General features: G+C 42.1%; 1 protein-coding gene across 2 annotated transcripts in view; it reads right to left on the reverse strand.

Annotated features, from left to right (window-relative positions):
* LOC115095045 (fatty acyl-CoA hydrolase precursor, medium chain-like) overlaps nt 1-12263 on the reverse strand; it is a 249318-nt gene that overhangs the window by 190194 nt on the left and 46861 nt on the right. The gene's annotated exons all lie outside the window — the stretch shown is intronic.

The raw sequence follows: 12263 nt of genomic DNA on the forward strand, positions 1-12263 counted from the left end.
TAATATTCAATCATTTAGGAGAATACTAGGGATATGCATTTATTTGAAATGACAGACAATATCAACATTGTCTATGCCATTTCTTGTCAGTTTTAGAATGAAATGATTAAAAAAAACCCCAGAAAATTTCACATTTTTCTTCTTTTGTTTTTAGTGCGCTCTATTTCTGAAACATAAAAAAAAGGGAAAACATTAACAATGAAAATCAACTCCTAAATGACACTACACAACATTTTTTGGTCTGCACACCCCTAGATGATATTACCATCATATTGTACAACATAGTTTATCTATGCATCATTTTAACATCAGCAACCAATATCGTATAAACCTATTGGAATCATCACAGTTGAATCCTGACAACACCATCTAAGGACTGTAAAATTACCCGAGAACAAACATTTGACCCTATTAGTTTCTTTCGGAAGATCTGTAAGAGGAATCTGTTATCCAACCTTTTCTTCCCATAGGGTACATCCCATAAAGGACAATTCTTCCTCCCAGTAGATCTAAAAACAATGATCTAAAACTATGGACTTGATTCACCAAGGTTCTTCACACATTCTGTGTCTATAGGAAAAACCTTGATGAATCAGTCTTTGCATATTGAAAACTGTCCATAAGAACACTAATCACCCCCCATTTCTATTCTACCTATTAACTTTTCAGTCTGTTTCCCACTCTTCCCTGTAAATTTCCATCATTTCATTCACATTAACAAGCATACTATAGTCAGGAACCATTCCCATACCCATTTCCTTGAATCTATTCTGCACCATTCTCCAGAACAAACATATAAACAACTATTGCAAACTTCATACTGAGACCGCAGCACCCCTCTCAGATTCCAGCGTTTTGTTACATCTCAGTAATTAACTTACTACATTCAGTTAACCCCTTTGAACATTATGTATATTTTGTTATGTACTTCCTGGAATCTCCTGGATTCAATTTGCAGACTCCCCACTGATCTCCTCACAGAACTTCTTATCATCCCTCAAACACAATTCCTCCTTTACTATTTCTGTGGATAACACTGTCAAACTCCTAATCTGAGCCAGATAACTTGTCCAGTATATTCAGTGGGATAAACGCTCCTCTGAATAAACTTGTTTAGAGTTAGACAGCTACATATAGCTGGATAACTTTAACGCTAACCAGCCATTGGTTGAATATGGCTGGTTAGGCTTAAAGTTATTCGGCCTCGTGTGGCCGGATAATTTGCTACTTACCTGGATATCTTCAGAGATATCCGGCTAAGAGGCACATCTTAAAAACAAACAAATAAATAAATAAAGTCGCAGGCCTCCTAGCCAGATGCCCACGCCTGATACCAAACAGTATGCTTCCAGCATTATTACCTATTTAGCGCTGGAAGCCTTACGTAGGTAATAACCTAAGTAATGTGGAAGCGGCAAGGATCACAGAGCACAGCTATTCTGGCAAACAGAAGAGGGTCAGTTTTGCAGATAACAGGTAGGTGGGAGGATATCAGTCTGGGGTGGGGGAGGGAGTGACTGTGGGGGGAGGAAGAAGAGGGAAATTTAAAGTTTTGGTTTTTTTTAGCAGGAAGGGATGGGGAGACTCATCTGCAGTGATCTTATATTTGGAAGTTTTAAAGCTTGTTTTTAAGTTTAGGACATCTTTTTGGGACAGCGGAGGGGAGAGAGGGTACAGATGTGATGGTATGAATTGGGCCAGGAGGCCTGCAACTTCTTTTGTTTTTTGTTTTTTAAGACGTGCTACTTACCTGGATATCTCTGAAGAAATCCAGGTAAGTAGTGAGTTATCAGGTTAACCTAGCCGGATAAATCGATATTTGGCTAGATTAGCCAGATAAATCAACCCCTCCCTGGAACATACCCAAAATGCCCCTTTTTTTATCCGGTTATAATTTAGATGGATAAGTAGCTAAATATGCCACATTTGCCATTTAGACAGCTAACTTTTGAGTTAACCGTCTAAATAGCTTTTGAATGTAGACCTCCTTGTTTCTTTCCTATAACCATTAAAATTGGTCCCTTCCTTACCAAACACATGACCAAAATATTTATCCACTCTCTCATTACCTCCTGCTTAGTTTACTGCAATCTGTTCCTCACAGGCCTCCCAAAGAATCATCCACCTGTACGAGTCTATTCAAAATTCAGCAGCACGACTTAGCTTCCTCCAACATATTGCTAAAATCATATAACCCCTCTTCTGAAGTCACTACATTGCCTTCCTCTCCACTTCCGCATATACAATACTGATGTGCACAGGAATTTGTTTCCTTTTCTTTTTCTTTTCATTTGTTGTTTCATTAGAAAAATCAACAAATGAAATTAAAAAAAAACCCCAAAGCAAAATAAAATAAAAAGTTACTTCCTCCATCCATCTGTAGTAACAAACAAAATAATATCCCCAGGTCCTCTCCCTCTTACTCCATCCAGATTTTGAAAATTGGGAAGGAGCGATCCCCAGTTACTCCTGCACTGCCAGTACTTATTGCAGAATGATGCCGGCTGACCCATACATGAAGAGGGATAACAGATGCACTTCTCCAGGCCTTTGGGATTATCTCCATCTCAAAAGATTAATGAAGAGTACTATCAGTGGAGATGTCAGAACCTCTCTGAGCTTGCATGATCTCCTATGGTTTCTATAAATTTCTCCACTTTCAGTTTTTCTAATTTCATGCAGACTCTCCAGTAAATGCTGTGTCATCTACTGCACTTCCATAAACACTCTTCAACCTGTTAGTGACTCTTCTCCTATCCTTTCTTCAGTGAACACTGAAGATAAGTATTTATTTAATGTTCTGCTTTGTCTTTGTCAACCCCCCACAAATTCTTCTTTTTTTAAAAGAACATATGAAAACATAAGACTTGCCTTACTGGGTCACACCAAAGATCCATCAAGCCCAGTATGCTGTTTCCAATAGCGGCTAAGCCAGGTCATAAGTACCTGGCAGGATCCCAAGCGGTAGATAGATTCCAAGTTGATTATCCCAAGAATAAGCATTGGATTTCTGCAATTCTACCTTAATAATGGTTAATGGACTTTTCCTCTAGGAACTTGTCCAAACTATTTTTAAACACAGCTACACTAATAGTTTTCACCACATCCTCTGGAAATAAATTCCAGAGCTTAATTATGTATTGAGTAAAAAATATTTCTCTTATTAGTTTTAAATGTATTATTACCTAGTAACTTCATTGTGTGTCCCATGCTCTTTGTATTTTTCAAAAGAATAAATAATAGATTAACATTTACTTGTTCCATTCCATCCATTCATTTTATAGACCTCTATCATATCTCCCTTTAGCCCTCTCTTCTCCAAGCTGAAAAGTCCTAATTTCATAGGGGAATTGTTCCATCCCCTTTTATCACTTTGGTTACTCTTCTCTGTACCTTTTTTAATTCTGCTATAATGTTTTTGAGATGTGGTGACCATAACTGCACACAATACTCTTACACAGACACTAGGCCTGGCTCTTTTCTCTCTGATTTTATTCAACGCTCAATCCCTTACCAAAAAAACACTAATACTTAATGACCTTCTACTGGACACCAAACCCGACCTCTGTGCAATTACTGAAACATGGCTTAAACAGACGGACACCGCACTAATAAACCAACTTCCTACGGAATCCCATGACTTCTTCTCTATTCCCAGACAGAAAAGAAAGGGTGGGGGTATTCTCCTTGCAGCCAAAAAAGAGCTGAGACTTACTCAATTCCCAATTCATTCTCCCACAAAAATTGAAGCCGGATTTTTCAAATCTGACCAGCTACAAATCATTCTAGTCTACGCCCCTCCGGGACTGCTGGAATCAGATGCCTCCCCCATTCTAGAAATAATAGCTACTAACCTAAATCTTGCGGTTCCAGCCATCATTTTGGGAGACTTCAACTTACATGTTGATGACCCCTCTCCATCTACAAACTGTGAAACTTTCCTAAATGCAATGACCGCCATGGGATTCAAGCAGATAATCAACAACCCTACTCACAGAGCAGGACACACTTTGGATCTCATTTTTGTAAACTCAGGCATCGCGTACTCAGCACCCCCCATATGCAAAATAGTCCCCTGGTCAGACCATGCTTTAATTTCTACCACTTTTTCGCTGGCACAATCTAACATCAAACAAGATCTTCAACCTCAATTTACTTACAGAAACCTATGTTCATCAGATGAACTTCACGAACACCTTGTCCTAGAACTCCCCCACATTGACATCTCCACTCCCAACACGGCTCTCCACTCATGGTCCAACATCACAGAATTGGCAGCTAATAAACTCTGCCCACTGGCAACAAAAAAACCTAAACATAATGCCGCCAGAAGACAACCCTGGTTTAATGACCAACTACAAAAACTCAAGCTTTCACTGAGACAAAAAGAAAATAAATGGCGTAAAGCACCATCACCGACCTCCCTCTCAGCTTACAAACTTGCTCTTCACATCTACAAGAGCGCCACACTAAAAACAAAAAGGGACTACTACGCTCACAAGATACATCACCTCATCTTCGATTCAAAAGCCCTCTTTACTTACGTCTCGAACTTAACTCAACCCAATTCTCCGGACATCCCACTCAACCAAGCGCACGAAAAAGCTGAGGAGCTGGCCATCTTCTTCAGTAACAAAATTTCCAACCTGCAATCTCAACTAAAAACGAATACCCTAGCCCCACCCAGCACATTCCGCCATCACTGCAATGACATGGCTATACAAGCCTTCGAACCCATTGCAATATCAGAGACCAAGTTAGTATTGAAGAGAATGAAACCATCATCCCACCCATTTGACCAGATCCCTCCCAAACTACTGCTGCTAATTCCAGATACCATCTCCAAAACCCTAACTGACATTATCAATTGTTCCTTAGCCCAAGGAATTTATCCAGACGACCTGAAAGTTGCTTCTATCAAACCCCTATTAAAAAAAACCGAACCTTAATCCTAAAGATCCATCCAACTTCCGCCCAATATCCAACCTTCCTTTTATAGCCAAGGTTACAGAAAAATTAGTCAACACCAGATTATCAGAATACCTCGAAGACAACAACATATTATTCCCCACTCAATACGGCTTCCGAAAATCTTTAAGTACAGAATCACTTCTCATATCTCTGACAGATTACCTCATCATGGGCCTCGATAAAGGTCACGCCTACTTGCTGATACTCCTCGACCTATCGGCGGCCTTTGACACCGTGAATCACTCCCTTCTCCTAAATCAACTAGCGAACATCGGAATTACAGGCTCTGCTCTTGCCTGGTTCAAATCATTCTTGGGAAACAGAGGATATAAAGTCAAAATACATAACAAAGAATCACAGTTTTACCCTTCTTCGCTAGGTGTTCCACAGGGCTCCTCTCTCTCCCCCACGCTCTTTAACATTTACCTCCTACCCCTATGTCAACTATTAACTAATCTTAACCTCAAATACTTTCTATACGCAGATGACATCCAGATTGTCATCCCTATCAAAGAATCCCTTACAAAAACTATCAAAATCTGGGAAAACTGTCTTCAAAATATTGACAACCTCCTCTCCAGCCTAAATCTAATCTTAAATTCCGCTAAAACCGAAGTCCTCATAATTTCCCCTGAAAACAGTAACCTCACCTCAAATCCTCCAACCGGCTTCCAAACTTCACATGTAAGAGACCTAGGAGCCATTATCGACAATCGGCTAAATCTAAAATCTTTTAATAATCAAACCACGAAGGACTGCTTTTATAAATTACACGTCTTAAAAAGAATCAAACCACTTTTCCATTTCCACGATTACAGAACAGTTTTGCAATCAATAATCTTCTCTAAGTTAGATTATTGCAATTCTATTCTATTAGGTCTCCCGTCTTCTCATACTAAACCTCTTCAGATGGTTCAGAACACGGCGGCCAGAATTTTGACAAACACAAGAAGAAGAGACCACATATCTCCGATTCTCAAAGACTTACATTGGCTGCCAGTGCACTATAGAATCTTATATAAATCCATTACTACCATCTACAAAGCATTCCATCAACTCTCTCCGCTTAACCTCCAAATCCCATTTAAAAAACATACCTCCATCAGACCTATCAGAGAGTCCTACAGAGACTCATTACAGGCGCCTCCTGCAAAAACCTTTAACCATAGGACTCTCAGAGACAGGGCTTTCTCTACAGCAGGACCTACCTTGTGGAATTCTATACCACCAGAACTGAGACAGGAACCTTGCCTCCCCACTTTCAGAAAAAGACTTAAAACCTGGCTATTCTTGAAAGCCTTTCCAGACACCAACTGAACCCACTCTCAACTTAAGCAACTAAGAACTCCCGTCAGAGTAATCAACAACCTTTGACAACTCAATAATGTTCTCTCTTTTTTAATGAGGCAGGTTTATTTACCTTGGTTCTATTTACCTTGGTCATTCTTTTGTTATCTCAGTGTTAATCTCTCTTTTGCCTTCTCTTCATTCCAAGTTGCATTTTATCCCTGTTTTATTGTAACTGCTACCTTATTCTGCTATCACATGTTAATGTTTTTAAGTTATTAAGTATTTATTCTGTTGTCACACCTTGTTATTTGTAAACCGGCATGATGCGACTCCCATCGCGAATGCCGGTATATAAGAAATTTAAATAAATAAATAAATAAATAAATAAATAAAATACTCAAGATAAAGTTGCACTATTGAGCGATTCAGTGGCATTATGATATTCTCTGATTTATTCTCCATTCATTTGCTAATAATCCCTAGCATTCTATTTGCTTTCTTGGCTGCTGAACGTATTATCAGAGATGACACCTAGATCCTTTTCCTGAGTGGTAATTCCTAATGTGGTACCTTGCATTAGTAGCTATAATTTGGGTTACTCTTCCCTAAGTGCATCACTTTGCATTTGCCCATATTACATTTCATTTGTCATTTGCATGCCCAGTCTCTCAGTTTTGCAAAGTCCTCTTGCAATTTTTCACAATCCTCTTGCAATTTAACAACTTTGAATAATTTTGTGTCATCTGCAAATTTGATCACCTCACTTGTTGTTCCCATTTCCAGGTCATTTATAAATATATAAAAAAGCAGTAGTCCCAGAACAGATCTCTAGGGCAGTCCACTATTCACATTTTTCCATTGGGAAAATTTATCATTTAGCCCTACTCTCTGGTTTCTTTCTTTTAACCAGTTGGCAGTCCACAACAGGACACTGCCCCCTATCCCATGACTTTTTAATTTCCTAAGAAGTCTCTCTTGAGGGACTTTGTCAAATGCTTTCTGGAAATCCAGATACACTATATCAACTGGCTCACCTTTATCCACATGTTTATTTACACCCTCAAAAAATGTAGCAAATTTGTGAGGCATGACTTCCCTTGGCTAAATTCATGTTGGCTTTGTCCCTTTAAATTATGCTTTAACTATATGTTCAGCAATTTTGTTCTTTATGATAGCTTCTACCATTTTGCCTGGCACAGATATCAGACTCACTGGTCTGTAGTTTCCTGGATCACCCTTTGATCATTTTTTACAAATTGGCTTTACATTTTACTCTTCATTCTTACAATCCCTCCTTTGTACTTCCTCCTTTCATTAATATACATGAAAATATCTTGCCACCTTGTTTAACTGCCTTATATAGCTTTTTTACTAATTGTGTCTTAGCTATCCTGACTACCGTCTCTACTTCTCTCAGCTTTTCCAGATATTTTTCCCCATAGTCCACTTTCTGAAATCCCAAGCACTTGTATAATAATAATAATAATAATAATAATAATAATTGTGGCTTTACTGTTAGATCCTCAATAGCAAACTGTGACTAGAACCATTATCAGTTTCTTTGTTACATGCAAATGTCATCAGGCTTGTACCATTTCTTGTATCTTGTGCGTATCTTATAAAATCCAGCATATCTTATAAAATCCAGCGTACTTTTGTTCGTGCCTGGTGTGCAAACAAAAGTATGCGCGCGCTGTTTCTTAAAATGTACCCCTATATGTCTAGTATTGGCCTACAGGGGAATGATCAAACTCTCAATAAAGTTTTGGGTTTTTTTTTGGTAAGTGGCACCTGCCTATAAATTAAAGGATGATCTAGGAGTGAGTGGGCGAGGGGTGGGAGGGTTGGGAAATACAAACAGTCTAACTTCAGTTAGTCAGCCAGAGTGACTCACTGCTCTCATGAATAACAAATGTTGGTAAACACCTTTCCAAGGTGAGTAACTGAACTGAATTTTTCAACCTTTTTACTTAGATATACACTGCTCCTAGCTTATTTCTAGCTTCTGGCTACTTTTTTTTTTTTTTTTTAATATAGACTCTAACTTCTGCTTACTAGCTGCCTTACTGACTGACTACTTAAAAATACAGTCTTTTGTTTTTTCGCTACCTTACTGACTATTAAACGCACAAACACACAAACACACTAAATAATAGGGATGTGAATCGTGTCCTCGATCGTCTTAACGATCGATTTCGGCTGGGAGGGGGAGGGAATCGTATTGTTGCCGTTTGGGGGGGTAAAATATAGTGAAAAATCGTGAAAAATCGTGAAAAATCGAAAAAACGTAAAATCGCAAAACCGGCACATTAAAACCCCCTAAAACCCACCCCCGACCCTTTAAATTAAATCCCCCACCCTCCCGAACCCCCCCCAAATGACTTAAAAAACCTGCGGGTCCAGCGGCGGTCCGGAACGGCAGCGGTCCGGAACGGGCTCCTGCTCCTGAATCTTGTTGTCTTCAGCCGGCGCCATTTTCCAAAATGGCGCCGAAAAATGGCGGCGGCCATAGACGAACACGATTGGACGGCAGGAGGTCCTTCCGGACCCCCGCTGGACTTTTGGCAAGTCTCGTGGGGGTCAGGAGGCCCCCCACAAGCTGGCCAAAAGTTCCTGGAGGTCCAGCGGGGGTCAGGGAGCGATTTCCCTATATTTCCATATAGCCGGAACCCTCGCTGAACGACCTCCTGCAGTCGATCTCCTGCCGGCGCCATTTTCCGTACGAAAACGATTCGCGGTGGGAAATCGCTCCCTGACCCCCGCTGGACCTCCAGGAACTTTTGGCCAGCTTGTGGGGGGCCTCCTGACCCCCACGAGACTTGCCAAAAGTCCAGCGGGGGTCCGGAAGGACCTCCTGCCGTCCAATCGTGTTCGTCTATGGCCGCCGCCATTTTTCGGCGCCATTTTGGAAAATGGCGCCGGCTGAAGACAACAAGATTCAGGAGCAGGAGCCCGTTCCGGACCGCTGCCGTTCCGGACCGCCGCTGGACCCGCAGGTTTTTTAAGTCATTTGGGGGGGGTTCGGGAGGGTGGGGGATTTAATTTAAAGGGTCGGGGGTGGGTTTTAGGGGGTTTTAATGTGCCGGCTCACGATTCTAACGATTTATAACGATAAATCGTTAGAATCTCTATTGTATTGTGTTCCATAACGGTTTAAGACGATATTAAAATTATCGGACGATAATTTTAATCGTCCTAAAACGATTCACATCCCTACTAAATAATATTCCCAAATACTTATCTTTGCCCCAATACTTTTAAAAAAGACAATGGGGCAGATTGAAAAAAAATACGCGCGCGTGTACTTTTGTTCGTGCAACCGGCGCGAACAAAAGTACGCCGGATTTTAAAAGATACGCACGTAGAAGCGCGTATCTTTTAAAATCCGGTGACGGCGCACGCAAGGCTGCTCAAAATTGGCAGCCTACGCGCACCGAGCCGTGCAGCCTGCCTCCATTCCCTCCAAAGCTGCTCCAAAATCGGAGCGGCCTCGTAGGGAACTTTTTTTTTTGTCCTCCCCCACCTTTCCCTCCCTTCCCCTATCTAACCCCCCCCCCCCCCGGCCCTACCTAAATCTCCCCCCCACCTTGTTCGTTGGAGTTACGCCTGCTGCTGGCAGGCATAACTTGCGCACACCGGCTGTGTCGGGGCACTTGGCCACGCCCCCGGACCACCCCGGACCGCAGACACGCCCCTGGGCATGCCCCGGACCGCAGACACGACCCCCAGACCGCCCATTTTAGCAAGCCCTGGGACTTACGCGCATCCCAGGGCGTTGCTCATGTCGGCGGCCTATGCAAAATAGGCGCGCCGGCGCGCAGGGCTTTTAAAATCTACCCCAATGTCCCAAGCAAAAATTTACTGATTCCTTTCAGCCACCAGCAAGGTGATCCTCTCCTCTCGGTGCTCCCACTGATATAGCCCTGTCCCATTGGTTATCCTCCTTCCACCAAGTCTCTGTGATGCCAATTATGTCAATCTCATCATTTGCTGCTATACACTCTAACTCTTCCATCTTACTTCTTAGACTTCTGGCATTGACATACAGACATTTCAAAGTGTGTTCTTTGTTTGTATTAACAACCTGCTTTTCAGTTGTTGGGGATAATTTGGAAATCATTAGCTTAGGTGATTTTTTACATATAGGCGCATGGACTACGTTTGCTTTTATTGGAACCTCTCTGTTGGGATGCCCTAACTCTCCTGTTTATTGGTATCCTTCAAGGATACATTTCTCCGAACCATGCACTGCTGAGTGACTGTTAGCTTTCCCCTTGTTCTAGTTTAAAAGCTGCTCTATCTCCTTTTTGAAAATTAGTGCCAGCAGCTTGGTTCCACTCTGGTTAAGCTCGAGCCCATCCTTTCAGAAAAGTCTTCCCCTTCCCCAAAAGTTTCCCCAGTTCCTTACAAAACTGAATCCTTCTTCCCTACATCATCTCATCCACGCATTGAAACTCTGGAGCTCTGCCTGCCTCTGGGGACCTGCACGTGGAACAGGAAGCATTTCAGAGAATGCCACCCTGGAGGTTCTGGATTTCAGTTTCCTGCCTAAAATCCTAAATTTGGCTTCCAGAACCTCTCTCCCACATTTTCCTATGTCGTTGGTGCCCACATGTACCACGACAGCCGGCTCCTCCCCAGCACTGTCTATAATCCTATCTAGGTGACGCGTGAGGTCTGCCACCTTCGCACCAGGCAGGCAAGTTATCAGGCGGTCCTCACGTCCACCAGCCACCCTGCTATCTGCATTTCTAATAATTGAATCACCAACTATGATGACCAGCCTAACCCTTCCCTCCTGGGCAGTAGCCTTGGGAGACTTGTCCTCAGTGCGAGAGGACAAAACATCACCTGGAGAGCAGGTCCTTGCTACAGGATCCTTTCCTGCTACACCAGGGTGATGTTCTCCTACTGGGAGACCTTTCTGATCCAAGGCAGCACTGGGGCTGCCAGACTGGATTTGAGACTTGGCTACTATGTCCCTGAAGGTCTCATCAACCTCTCTGCCTCAGCTCCTCCAAGTCTGCTATATGTATTATATTATATGTTGATGAGGTAATGATCTACTGTTTTTTTCTTTTAATGTTATTATTGTATTTATATATAAACTGAAATGTAACTTGCTCTCAGCTTTTAAGGGTAGGACGAGTAATCAAATATAAATACATGAATGCTTTTACAATGTAAATATGCTATACAAAAATGTTTTTATGCTGTACAGAAACATATGCACGCATGTTATAAAATTTCATGGCCGCACACAACTGCACACAAGATTTTAAAATTCATACATGCATGTGCGGGTGGCACACACAGGGGTGCTGAATTTTCGAATATTACACAGGGTGATGTAATCGGGCCTCCCCCAGTTCCCTCCAGTCTACTCCAATTAATGAGCAGACTGGGAGGGAACTTCCTTACCCCTCTGCCTAACCTTCCTTCCCTTTCCCCTCTCCACCACGACCCCTAATCCCTACCTAGATATTCGCAAATTTTTTATTTTTCTACTTACTGCTTCTCCCGAGCAAAAGTAGTTTCGCACGCTGGCCAGCTGCCAGTGCGCAATTTCCCAGGACAGTAGCTAATGGCCGTTGATTCGGCCGTCCTCCGTCCCACCCCGCTCCACCCAGACCCTGCACCCTGGCCCGCTCCTTTTTTTAGGCCTGCACTTGTGCGCGTAGCGGGGTTTACACACGTGACTGGGCCCGTTTTAAAATATGCGCATAAACCCTGCTTTTTCACGTGTGGGCCTTTGAAAATCCACCCTATATTGTGCACATGATAGCATACAAACAAAAAACATTGAATTAACACAAACTGGAAGCGTGTGCTAATTCAGCCTTTTGGAGGTCCATATTCAGACAGAGTATGGATAGCAAAACTAGCCAGATAAAATTATCCAGCTAATTTTGGAGGTATAATCAATCTATCAGTGTTGATATCTGTATAAGAACATAAGAACATGCCATACTGGGTCAGATCAAGGGTCCATCAAGCCCAGC

The sequence above is a fragment of the Rhinatrema bivittatum genome, chromosome 7 (genome assembly GCF_901001135.1).
Source record: "Rhinatrema bivittatum chromosome 7, aRhiBiv1.1, whole genome shotgun sequence".
Taxonomy (NCBI): Eukaryota; Metazoa; Chordata; class Amphibia; order Gymnophiona; family Rhinatrematidae; genus Rhinatrema; species Rhinatrema bivittatum.